This window comes from Oryzias melastigma, linkage group LG1, assembly GCF_002922805.2.
Source record: "Oryzias melastigma strain HK-1 linkage group LG1, ASM292280v2, whole genome shotgun sequence".
Lineage (NCBI taxonomy): Eukaryota > Metazoa > Chordata > Actinopteri > Beloniformes > Adrianichthyidae > Oryzias > Oryzias melastigma.
In genome coordinates this window covers 1,309,776-1,322,476 of record NC_050512.1, presented here as the reverse complement: position 1 = coordinate 1,322,476, position 12,701 = coordinate 1,309,776, and positions in this window count along the sequence as shown.

Here is a 12,701-nt window from a genome sequence, read left to right as displayed (position 1 = left end):
TCCCAGTTGAATTAGACAGAGTTGAATATTTATAAAACAATTGAAATCTGGGCTCTGACAAAACGACCTAGTAATAAGCAGGTTAGAAAATTTTTGGTCTAGAAATATGTTAGTTGTTAGTTTTATTTTAGAGAGAATGTTTTTTATTTTTTTTTTTTGGTTAAACTGTGAGAAAGTTAAACCAGGAAGAAATATAATATGTAAATGTAAATTCAAACAGAGTCTGTCTGTGACAGTTTGATTGACAGAGATTTAAAAGGAGGAATACTCGGAAATGTAAAACAAAATTATTTCTTATTATTTTTGTTCTGTTGCATAAGAAAAATGCCACAGACATGTTAAAAACTCATAAAACAGGATTTTTATTAGAGGGTCTTTAATTGATCCACTTAACAATGGAAACACTCAAAATACCGGACCGGACCTGCATGTCACAAACAGGCAGACAGCTGGTTCCACCTGCTGCAGGTTTATTAGTTCAGACAGGAACTAAGCACAGCTAAAGTCCACAAAGCTGAATCCGAGTCAGACAGGCAGAGGTCAGTCATGAACATGAGATCATCCAAGAAGAGAGTGGAGATGTCAGAGTCCAGGTGAGGGTCAGGGCAGGCAGCAAGCAAACACATGAAGCAGGGTCAGAAACAGAAGATCAGTTTTCAAAATGAAACGCTCAGTACTGCAGACAAGGTGGCACAAAACAATACTTTGCACAGAATGAGGCTCTGTGTGCTGCTCAAGGAGCAGGTGGCTAACTTAACCTAACAAGGTTAGAGTCAGGTGAGTTAGTCAGAGCTCTGACTCCTCACTATACCGTGCCAGACTGCTCAGTGGAAAAGGGTTATGTTGTCAAAAGTATCCTCTCCCCTGCCTTGGTTCAAGTATGAACTGAAGTGCCATCCTGTGCCTAAGCCATAGCTGCAAAAGGTGGACCCACATCATATTGAGCTCTATTCCAGCTTCAACTCTTCTGGGAAGGCTGTTTACAAGGTTGAGGAGTGTTTCTAGGAATTCTGGACCAATCTCATTGGTCAGGTCATGCACTGATGTTGGTGGAGAAGGTCTGGATCTCAGTCTCTGCTCTAATGCATCCCAAAGGTGTTCTATGGGGTTCAGGTCAGGACTCTGTGCAGGCCAGTCCAGTTCAAGAGGAAGGACTGCTCCAAACGGTTCCCACAAGGTTGGGAGCATGGAATTGTCCAAAATGTTTTGGTATCCTGAAGCATTCATAGTTCCTTTTACTGGAACTAAGGAGCCGAGGCCAACTCCTTTAAAAACAAGCCCACAACATCATTCCTTTCATCAGCCTCAACCCTTCCCTTACATTTGCTCAAGATGGAGGTCAGGACGATTGGTCTGTAATCCTGCAGGTCTTAGGGCCTGGCTGGTTTTGGAGGAGGGATGATGGTTGACTCTTTCCACCGTCCAGGAACTGTGAGTTGTTGAAAAAGTCTGATAGTTACTCCACTGAGCTGGTTTGAACATTCTTTGAGTACCCTGCCTGTCTCGACCCACTGCCTTGTGGTCACCAGGTTCTTGTGGATTATAATGGGATCAGAAGATGGGCTTTTGGTGTCTGATAAAGGTATCTCCACCTTCATCTGTAAGGTTTTTTTTATTAAAACAAAGCATGAGCCATTTTTTTCTACATACACTATGTCTCCTCTAGGACTCACTTCGACTTTTTCCTTTATTCTGTCACATTTTAGTCTCCCTGGTCTGACACCATCAAATTATTTTTCTTTTTCATTTCTGTTTCAAAGCAGGAACAACAGAAGGAAGATGAATGGGGCTTATAGCATTGACAAAGAAAAAAAAAAAAAAGAATTGAGAGGATCCGTTGAAGGAATGCTTATAATGAGAGCGCATCTTGCACTGAGCTCCAGTAATTCAGCCAATATGTGACACAGAGCGTGGAACAAAAGGAATGTCTTGTGACTGCCACTGTTTATTGCTCATGTCAAACATGTTCTATGGTTAAAATCCATTCTTGAATGTAGTTTCTCTCTCACAGTTTTGCTTTGTTGATGGTCTTACATTTTAGGTTCACACCCTCAGTTTATGGGTGCAAGGTGTGTAGTGGTTAGCACTCTCACCTTACAAAAAGAAGGACCTGATTCAAATCCCAGCAGGGGTCAATTTTATGACCCAACCTAAAAACTGAAAAAAAGCTGAAATTAGCCAAAACAGCTAGCATGTAGCTGAATAAATAGCTAAACTTCAAAATAGCCTAAAAGATTGAAAAAGACATACATTTTCCAGAACAGTTAGCATGTAAACATTAGCCTAACTCCAAAACAGCCTAAAAAAAGCCAAACTTAGCCAAAACACAGAACTCATTCTAAGAGAGACATCCACACGCTTCATCAGAAACGCGCTTTTTGACAAGCGGTAAGCTGTGAATTTGCCCCTCGGTGAAAGAGGGGCGGGGCATGCGAATCGCGTTCGGTGTGAAAGCACTTCCAGCGGCATTATGGCTTCTCCTCCACCCAGCTGCCTGGAAGAATGAATGAATGAGTGAGGGAGGCACTGGACAGCCGCTGATGTCCCGCCCTCCAGAGCCATATACCTCACCGTAATTGGTTTGTTCAGCTCTGCACACAAGTGTCACTCAATTCAGGCACTAACATTAATCTTTCATGTGAAGACGCGGGCCGTAGGATGATGAGGATTTAGAGTGTTCAATAAATGTTTATCCTGTTCAGCCAGCGACCTAAGGTGTGTTTTGGATTTACACATGTGCCTTAGGTGGAACTAAAAAGTGTCTTCAAACCTGAGATGTTGAAGTGATCTCTTCACAAGGAGTGACTTCAAATACACTGCTCACAAAAATTAAAGCAGCACTTTAAAGAAACACATTAGATACATCAGATCTCAATATGAAGTTGGATACCTATACAAATAACGACAGTCCAGTGTCTTAGGAACAAAAGGATGCCAAGTATTTTAATGGAAATAAAAGTTTTTAGCCTACAGAGGCTCAATTGTGTAGACACCATCAAATCAGAGTGAAATGAAGATGTGGCAGGCTAGTCCATTTTTTCCAAAACTTAGTTTCTGCAACTCAAAATGCATTTCAGTATCTTGTGTGGCACCCACCAGCTTGTATGAATGCTTGACAACGTGGCGGCATGCTCCTAATGAGACGACGGATGGTGTCTTATGGCATTTCCTCCCAGATCTGTGTGAGGGCATCCCTGAGCTGTTGTACAGTCTGAGGAGCAACCTGGCGGTGCCTAATGGACCCAAACATAATGTCCCAGAGATGTTCTATTGGGTTTAAGTCAGGGGATGGTGAAGGCCATTCAATTGTTTCAGTTCCTTCATCCTCTAGGTACTGCCTGCATACTCTTGCCACGTGAGGCCGGGCATTGTCGTGCATTAGGAGGAAACCAGGACCTACTGCACCAGCGTAGGGTCTGACATTTCAAGGATTTCATCTGGATACCTTATGGCAGTCAGAGCATCATTTCCTAAGCAGTAGAGGTCTGTGTGTCCCTCCATGGATATGCCTCCCCAGACCATCACTGACCCACCACCAAACCTGTCATGTTGAACCACGTTGCAGGCAGCATAACGTTCTCCTCGTCTTCTCCAGACTCTTTCACGTCTATCACAGGTGCTCAGGGTGAACCTGCTCTCGTCTGTGAAAAGTACAGGGCGCCAGTGGTGGACTTGCCAATTCTGGTGTTCTTGAGCAAATGCCAGTGGAGCTCCACGGTGCTGGGCAGTGAGCACAGGGCCCACTACAGGACGTGGGGCCCTCAGGCCACCTTCATGAAGTCTGTTCCTGATTGTTTGGGTAGAGACATTCACACCAGTGGCCCTCTGGAGGTCATTCTGTAGGGCACGAGCAGTGCTCAGCCTGTTCCTCCTTGCACAAAGGAGCAGGTATGGGTCCTGCTGAGGGGTTGAGGACCTTCTACGGCCCTGTCCAGCTCTCCCAGAATAACCACCAGTCTCCTGAAATCTCCTCCATGTTCTGGAGATTGTGCTGGGAGACACATTAAACCTTCTTGCTGCAGCACGTGTGGATGTGCCATCCTGGAGAAGTTGGACAACCTGTTCAACTTCTGTAGGGTTAAGGAATCTCCTCATACTGCCAGTAGAGATAATTATCAAGCCAAAATCAGCACGAGTGGAAAACCAGCCAAAAAAGATCAAGAGGGAGAAACTTGAAATGACCTCCACATGTAACACCAGTCCTGTTTGGAGGGTTTTCTAATTGTTGCCACTGAAGTGCACCTGTTGTTAATTCCATGAACACCTATACAGCTGAAATTGATTAACGAGGCCCTCAGCTGATTAACCAACCAGAAAATGATCAGACAGGTTTAATTCAATTCATGTCAGGCCCAATAAAAAAGTGTTCCTTTAATTTTTGTGAGCAGTGTATATTGTTTGTGCATACGCTTTTGTTAAATAACAATATAAAATTGATATTTAGCTTGCATTTGTTGATTTTTTGTGGCAATTTTGATTCATTTTTGAGACCATTGTGGGTTGCATTTCACCGATTCAGTGTATTTGTAATAAATAATTAATAGTGTGTCAATCTAAATCAAAAGAAAGAAAAGTCTTTCTGATTTCTGGTGTTGAGGTTAACTCTGTTTTCTCACAGATATTGGTAGGTGATCTAAATTGTCCTGTTGGAGTAAATTTGGGGTTGACAGTTTCTGTGTGTGGCTTTGCGATGGACTGGAAGCTGTCCAGGATCTACCAGTCTTCACACATGTCAACTGGGATAGAAACTGTAACCTCTGTGACCTTGTAAACAGCTGTTGAAAGTCAATGAATGTCTGGAGATAAAGTAAGAATGCCGAAAAGGAGGATTTCATATCACCATTTGTTATTGGTAACAAACGGTATTATTGGTAACAAAAGCTATTACCATTTGTTGAATGTATTTGTTTTCATGACAGAACAGTAGGTTTGGTTGTGGTTTGAGGAAGAAGAATGTGTTTGTTTCCAGTGTGTGCTCCAAAGCAGCCTCATGTTGTTCAGGCTCAGCATCATGCCACCAACTCCCTTTCTCTTTGTTGGACCGAATGCAGCCGTGTCCACAAAACATACTCATGTTTTTACACTCAATTCATTCCAATATGGTTGTAATATTCTACGTAAATGAAGACAAATTTATTTTTCTGAGTGCTGCAGGTGAACTAATGAAGTTGAAAGAAGGCTCTGCTCCTCTGCAGTGCAGAGCTGCTTCCCCAGAGTCTTCTCTATTGCATTGTAGTGTCAGCAGTGAGCAGTGGATGCATATTTCACATTAAAGTCACGACTGACCCTTTCTGAATCACACTTCAACAACCCTATGAACTGAACTATCTGTTGCATCAGCAGCTGGCACAGTCTTCCTTTTTTCCAAAAAGTGAAAATGAGAATCAGCATCGCTTTTTCCATAATATCCATTGTACCAGGTAGAACACAGATTTCTTTAAATGATTTTTTCCCAGTCCTCTAACAAGTATAAAATCATAACTGAGATAATTCTCACTCCACTTCCTCCTTGGAGACCCTCTCTGAAGGAAAATGTGTTTTTTGGAATTTTTAACATGTTCCTGCAGCATTTTTCTGATGATGAAGGACATATATCCTTTTCCTTCCCTCACCTTAAGCAGGTGATTAAAACTGCGTTTTACCATCTTAGAGATTTATCTACTTCAGGGCTCTGCAACCGTTAACAGTAAAAAAAACATCTGGGCTCGTTTTCCACTGATCAAACCTCGAAGGAGCCGTATAGTCTTACTTTAGCCTTTAGGAAATTTGGATTTGCATTCATGGCCTTCTTTTTCTTAAATAATAAAAAATATGAATTATGTCTATTTTTTAACAAACCAAGCAAAGCAAAAATATTAAAAGAACCTAGCATCTCTCAAAAAAAAATGTTAAACTCATTTTTAAAATAAAAGATGATCTGTGTCAATCTGTGTCAAACAGGATCATCTCAGTGCAGCATAAGATAATATGTGCAAAGATCAAACTTTTTACCAAAGTTTTGGTTTGTTGCTTTGTTTTTCTATCCCTCCTTTTTCTTTCTTTAACCCTCATGCTCTCCTCTGGGGTCCAGATGACCCCACCCTTACATTCGATGTGTGATTCCTCCCATGACAAAGGTAGACAGGATTTATGTCTGCCACGGACACCAGTGAAGATAAAAAATCATAAAAAAAAAGTTCAGCCTGTTCTGTCTTGTAGGGTCCAAATGACCCCCCTTTTAATGTAGACATAAAAGCACAATCGTCCAGCTTTCTTAACGCTAAGTTAAAGGAAATACAAACTTCACACACAGACACAGAGACAGGCAGAGAGAGCGGACGACTAGATAGAAAATAGAGCAAGCAGCACAACAGAAAGCCTTTTGCCCATTTTTAGATGTTAAATGTAATTTTTTCGCCTCTGTTTAGTGGACGAGCACACCACTTCCTCCTCTGGGGTGGTGTCAGATTCCCTGCCCTCAATGTTACCCTGCTAAATGCATTCATCAAGCCCAGTCAAAGTCCCACCCTAAGAGCCAAATACCCCACCGTGATTGGTCGGTTCATCAGCTCCGCTCACAACACCGTGGAACTGCCATTCATACAAAACTTGCCCCACTAACAATAAGTTTTCACATTAAGATGGGGGCAGCAAGTGGCCCACGGGGCGCAAGTTTGTGATCCCTGCCTTAAGCTGTCTCCACCAGTCATGCTTGGAGGCTTTATCAATATGTCATCAGTCTGATCAGTCAGAAGTGGTTAATGTCCTCACTTCCTGTTGACAACATAGCTCAGAGTCTTTTAGTTACAATAAAAATAACAACTGAAGATTGTGTTTAGCGGGTTAGCTTCACGCAGGATCCGGTGTCAGAGTCTTTAAGAAGTGTATGAAATAACGCAGCTTGAAGACATGAGTCACACCGGGTCATAGACATATGGTATGACCATTTTACATTTTTTTCACCAATAATACATTGGGTTAATACTGGGGTGTCAAACTCAATCACACAAGGGGCCAAAATCCAAAACACACCTTAGGTCACAGGCCGAACAGGATAAACATTTATTGAACACTCTAAAACTACATTTTTAAAACTTTGAAACTGTAGATTTTTACAGAGTTATAAACTAGATACATAGCAATACCTGTGATAATGCTAGTGTGAATGCTGTAAGCTGAATTTGACTGTTGATGATACCAGTGCAGATAGCTGAAGATGCTGAAACTGTTAACTAAAAACACTGAACCTGATAGCTGAAAACACTGAAGTTAATAGCTAGCTAAAATAATAGCTAAATGCCAAATTAACCTGAAAAATCTGAAAAAAAACCCTTAGGTTAGTCAAAACAGCTAGCATGCAAATATTAGCCTAACTCCAAAACAAACAAATATTCCAAAAAGCTAGCAGAATGAGAAGTTTATAATCTTTTAAACCGTAACTTTTTAGCATAATAATGAATAATAAAAAGGCAGCAATAATATTTCAGAATAAATCAAATTAAACCTTAAATAACTTTCAGTATTCTACCATGAAAACATATTTTGTCCAAATTATATGTTAGAGATAAGTAAAAGATAACATCGGGCCATTAATAACAATAAAATAGAATGATCTGGAGGGCCGGATAGAATTACCCGGAGGGCCGGATCTGGCCCCCGGGCCTTGACTTTGACACATGTGGTTTCACATGTGACAGCCATGTTGGAGCCCGGGGACAGTGATTGGTCCGAGTCAGTTTGAGTCACGTTTCTAGAGCAACTGCTGTCATCAATCAGGAGTGAGCTTGTTCAAAGTCCACACCCCTTTCCCTGAAAGCTAACTAGGGGGAATCTGTCCATCAAACGTACGGGGTGGGGCCAGTGAGCACCACATGTTTTTACTGAGGCATCTTATTGGTCAGTTTCTAACTTGTGATAAAGAAAAAAAATCACGGAAAAAAATAAATCAGGATTAGCAAGAAGGTGTTAAGAAAAATGTAACTTATTCTGGGAAATCATGACTGAGCTTTAGCTGTTTATTTTCTCCTTATGACTATGGGATTTTGACTACTTGGAGACAGCAGGTATACTTCCAAAGTAAAACATGGGGGGGGGGCATTCTTTCCAGTTATCATATACAGTCAATGGTGACAACGTCTCTTGTAGTGGTACTGTTATCTGTCATAAAGCACAACATCGAATAGTTTTCATATTGGGTTCACATGTTTGTAAATCTGACTTGAAAGCATCCAGAGTCTCATCAGCCATACACTTACCTGCACATCACTGGTCTACAGGGAGGGGGTTTCATATCCAGACTTTGTCCTGGTTCCATCTCCAGGTTACCAGAATTGTAAAGATGGTAAACTGGGTTTTTGTAGAGGAGAAATCATTTTGGATTTTTGAAGAGAGGATCCATGAGGAAGTGAATGTTTTTACAAAAGATAACATTTCATGGGCTGCACGGTGGCGCAAGTGGTTAGCGCTCTCGCCTCACAGCGAGAAGGCCCCGGTTCGAATCCCGGCTGGGACCTTTCTGTGTGGAGTTTGCATGTTCTCCCCGTGCATGCGTGGGTTTTCACCGGGGACTCCGGCTTCCTCCCACCGTCCAAAAACATGCCTCATAGGTTAATTGGTGACTCTAAATTGTCCCTAGGTGTGGATGTGGGAGTGAATGTGTGTGATTGAGGTCCTGTGACAGACTGGTGACCTGTCCAGGGTGTACCCCGCCTTCGCCCATCAGTGGCTGGGATAGGCTCCGGCACCCCCGCGACCCCGAAAGGGAGGAAGCGGTCAAGAAGATGGATGGATGGATGGATAACATTTCATTTGTAACTCTTGTAAGTTTTCCTGTTTGTGTCGTGTTTCCCCAGAGTCCCATCAGGATAAGTTTGTTATTTACTCACAAATAACATCCAAATGGGAGTTTGGATACAAATCATTTAGAGGTCCCTGAAATGGAATTGCCTTCCGGTGTCATTTCTGTCCACCGCAGTGGAGCAGCAACAACCTGCTGCTGCTGCTGCTGCTGCACTCACATGAAATGACGTGCACGTGTGATTGTTTGTGTGTGGCGCGTTTGGACCTGAAAACAGCCAACATCAGTTTGCCTCTTATCTCTAGGCAGCAGTCACATCCCCCCTGGTGGTGTCTGGTTCCTTGTTTTTATATTTCCGCTACAAGTTCCCACTTAGTCAAACCATCCCTGGGGAGGAGAGGTCACCAGATACAAGAGGAGGAAAAGGAGGGGAGGGAGGACAGGGCAAGGGAAACAGAGGAGAAATATTACAAGTAGAAAAAAAGATAAAGGAAAGCAAAAGACAAGAGGAGCAAAGAGCAGGTGGTCGGACTCATTGAAGGACATCATTGATGAGAGGCAGGAGGGATCTGAAGAGAGTGGAGAATAAAAAGGAGGAAAGAAAAGGGAGGTGAAAGGAGTAAATGGAAAAAAGAATGTGTGCTGGTGGGGGGTGGGGGTGGGGGGTCAGTTCCAGAATAAGTTTGGCTGTTTATCATTGAATCCCCTCAGGAAGGTTTGAAATCTGGTGAGAACTGACTACTGTGGAAACCCTGGACAGCCTCCATCTGCAGTCACACACACACGTGCACACTCCCCACATGTACACATGTACACACGTACACACACACACACTATAAACCACCGGGATGCTACGTGTGGATGCTACGTCTTTGACACCTGCTCGATCTCCATCCTGTCTGTTGAGAAATGGAAATAAAATCTTCATTGACACTGTTGTCAAAACATAAATTTGCTGAAAAAACCTGATCTGTGCAGCTGTCAGGACGCTAATGAAGAGTAATGATGACTGAGAACCAGGATGTAAACATCCGCTGCTCCGCTCAATCGAACTCTTCCTTCCTCATTTAAAATATTTCCAACACACTCAGAAAGAGTTGATGAAGGACCCAAATGCAGGCGACCGAGCTTAGAGGCAGAAACTTAAAATATTTAATTAACGGGAACATGACAGAGAAAACCCCATGGAGAAACAAAACTGGAGCCTGAACAGAGCAGATGAGCGGACACTGAGGAACTGAAACACTTAAATACACTGAGGTTGATGAACTGAATGAAGACATCTGTGGAGGATTTAACCTGAATATGGTGAGACTGACAGAGAAAACAGATCATGACAAAACCTAAGGATCAAAAATGACAGTACCCTTCCTCAAAAGGGCAGATCCCAGATGCCCAAAACACCCATGAGGAGGGGACCCTCACAACCAAAACAAAAGTCCAGAAAGCAGAGCTCCCACAGCCAGACGGATGTGAGGGGAATCAGAACCACTCGTCAAGAACAGACGTGAAGAGAAGCAGTCCTGACGACTCTCCCCATGCAGGGACAGCAAACATGAAGGGGAGCAGTCCGGAGACCCTCCTCCAGAACTAGAAAGTGTGAATGTTGTGAGTGATTTAACCTGAACGTGGCCGGCTTACAGGGAAAACAGAACATGACAAAACCTAAGAATCATGACAACCACAGATCTTCTGCTTGCAATTCATTTTTTCTGTTGCTCTTTGATATGTTCTTGAAGATTGATGTCTGTATTTTCATGCAGACAATTCCCCCATGGTCAGAGGAACTCCCCCAGAAATAAACAAGAACTTGGTAAACGTGACCAGGCAAGAGTGCAAGATCCTGGCAGATGTCAGGATTTATTTTGTGTTTTTTGTCCTCTTGTCTTCTCCAGGCTAGTCTGACTTTCTTTCTAAACCCTCATAACCATCACATCAGTATTCTAATGCTGCCTACCTCCCTGCTGCTCATCTCTTACTGTTTTTCTCTCCTAAATACATTTTTTTTTTGCTTGATTCCCTCATTTACTCATTGGAACAAAATCCTGAGCCCTTTTTATTTCAGCTTTTTAAAATCAAATCTGTTTTTCCCGTAGCCTTCACATTTCTTCGTAGTATACCCATATGGGATGTGAAGGGAGGAGGCAGATGGGTGAAAGGTCAAAGGCTAGTGTGGAGGACTCCTCTCGCATCTGGAGAGTGGGATCTTCTCTCTGTTTTCCTACAAAGATCAGAAGATTCTAACATGCTAATCTTCCTGAATTCTGGACGGAAAAGCACGCCAAGAAACAGCATTTTATTGATTAACATCGACTGAAGCTGCACGCTGGCAAAGCAGCTCCCTGCAGACTCGCTTCCAGAGCAATTTAAAGGCTGACCCTTTGTAGGAAATGATCTTCTGAATTCATTGACACAGTTTAACAGCTTCTGCTGGAGACAAACTAAGCACAGGTCAGGAAGAAGAGGGAAAAACTCCAATATGCCTATATCTACATCTGATCTATTTTCTAGCACATTAGAAGGCTGCTGGGTGAAAGAGGGATGTCTCAGTCCAGGACACTAAAACAAAACCTGCAAACCTGATGTCTGTGTGATGCACTAGGATACCATGGATGAATAACAGAAAATCATTGTATTGACTTGAGGGTCTGAAAAAGAGGGTGAAGGACAATGTTATAATCAGGAGGATGAATATTTTTTGACTGCAATATCAAACCTGACCCCCGGAATGACAAAGAACTATAAATAGTAAATAAAAAAATAGATTAAAAAATACAGGAAATGAGAGACTTAAATTAACTTTTACACTCCGTGACATTTGAGACAAACACCAAAAGAACTCTGTAAACCAGGAGGGTCAAACTCAAATCACACAAGAGGCCAAAATCGGCCTTAGGTCGCGTAACTTTTTAACAAATTTATGAAGTGGATAAAGAGCATTACCTACGATAATGCTAGTATGAATGCTGGAAGCTGAATTTAACCACTGATGATGCTAGTGCTGATAGCTGAAATCACTTAAGATAATAGCTGAAAATGCTAAAGCTGATAGCCAGCTAAAAAAAATTGGCTAAACTTCAAAATATACTAAAAAACTGAAAAAAGCCTAAATTAGCCAAAACAGCTAGCATGCAGCTGAAATATTAGCTAAACTCCAAAATAGCCTAATAAATAAGCAGTAAACGTCAAAATAGTGCAAAAAGCTAGCAGAAAGACAATTTTAAAACTGTAAGGTTTTAACATAATTATGAATAAAAGACATGAATATTATTCCAGAATAAATCAACTTAAACCTTAAATAACTTTCAATGTTTTACTCTCCATAAAAATATATTTTGTCAAAATTATACAAGTTAGAAAAAAAAGCACAAGATAACATCGCGTCATTAATAACAATAAAATAAAATGATCTGGAGGGCCGGATCCGGCCCCCGGGCCTTGACTTTGACACGTGCTGTAAACCCTGTAATGGTTACAGAAAAGACCTTCATTTTGTTCATTAAGAACCCTAAAGATCCCCTCCAATCATCCTTGGACATATTTTCAAAGCGTTCACAGTGGTCTTTCTGTAGAACATGAGCTATAAAAAGAAACAACCTATTGAAATTATCTACAAAAATATGAGGTAACAATTTGAACTTAAATGACTGGTTATATTCACCTGTGTTTATTAGGTAATGACTGAAGTATTCTACCCAGTACTGTCCAATCCTGAATAATACAGTTGAACCTACACATTTTTTAAACATACTAGCAACCTAAAAACAGTTGTAGTTTCTACACAAATGTTTAAGCCAACTTGTAAAAGTTTGATTTGAATTCATTTGAAATGGTTTATTTTCTAGCTTTCAAAAACAAGTATAATCCATGTGAAATACAATCAATCGAGGATTTACATCTGTGCAAAGATACATCAGATGTAGGA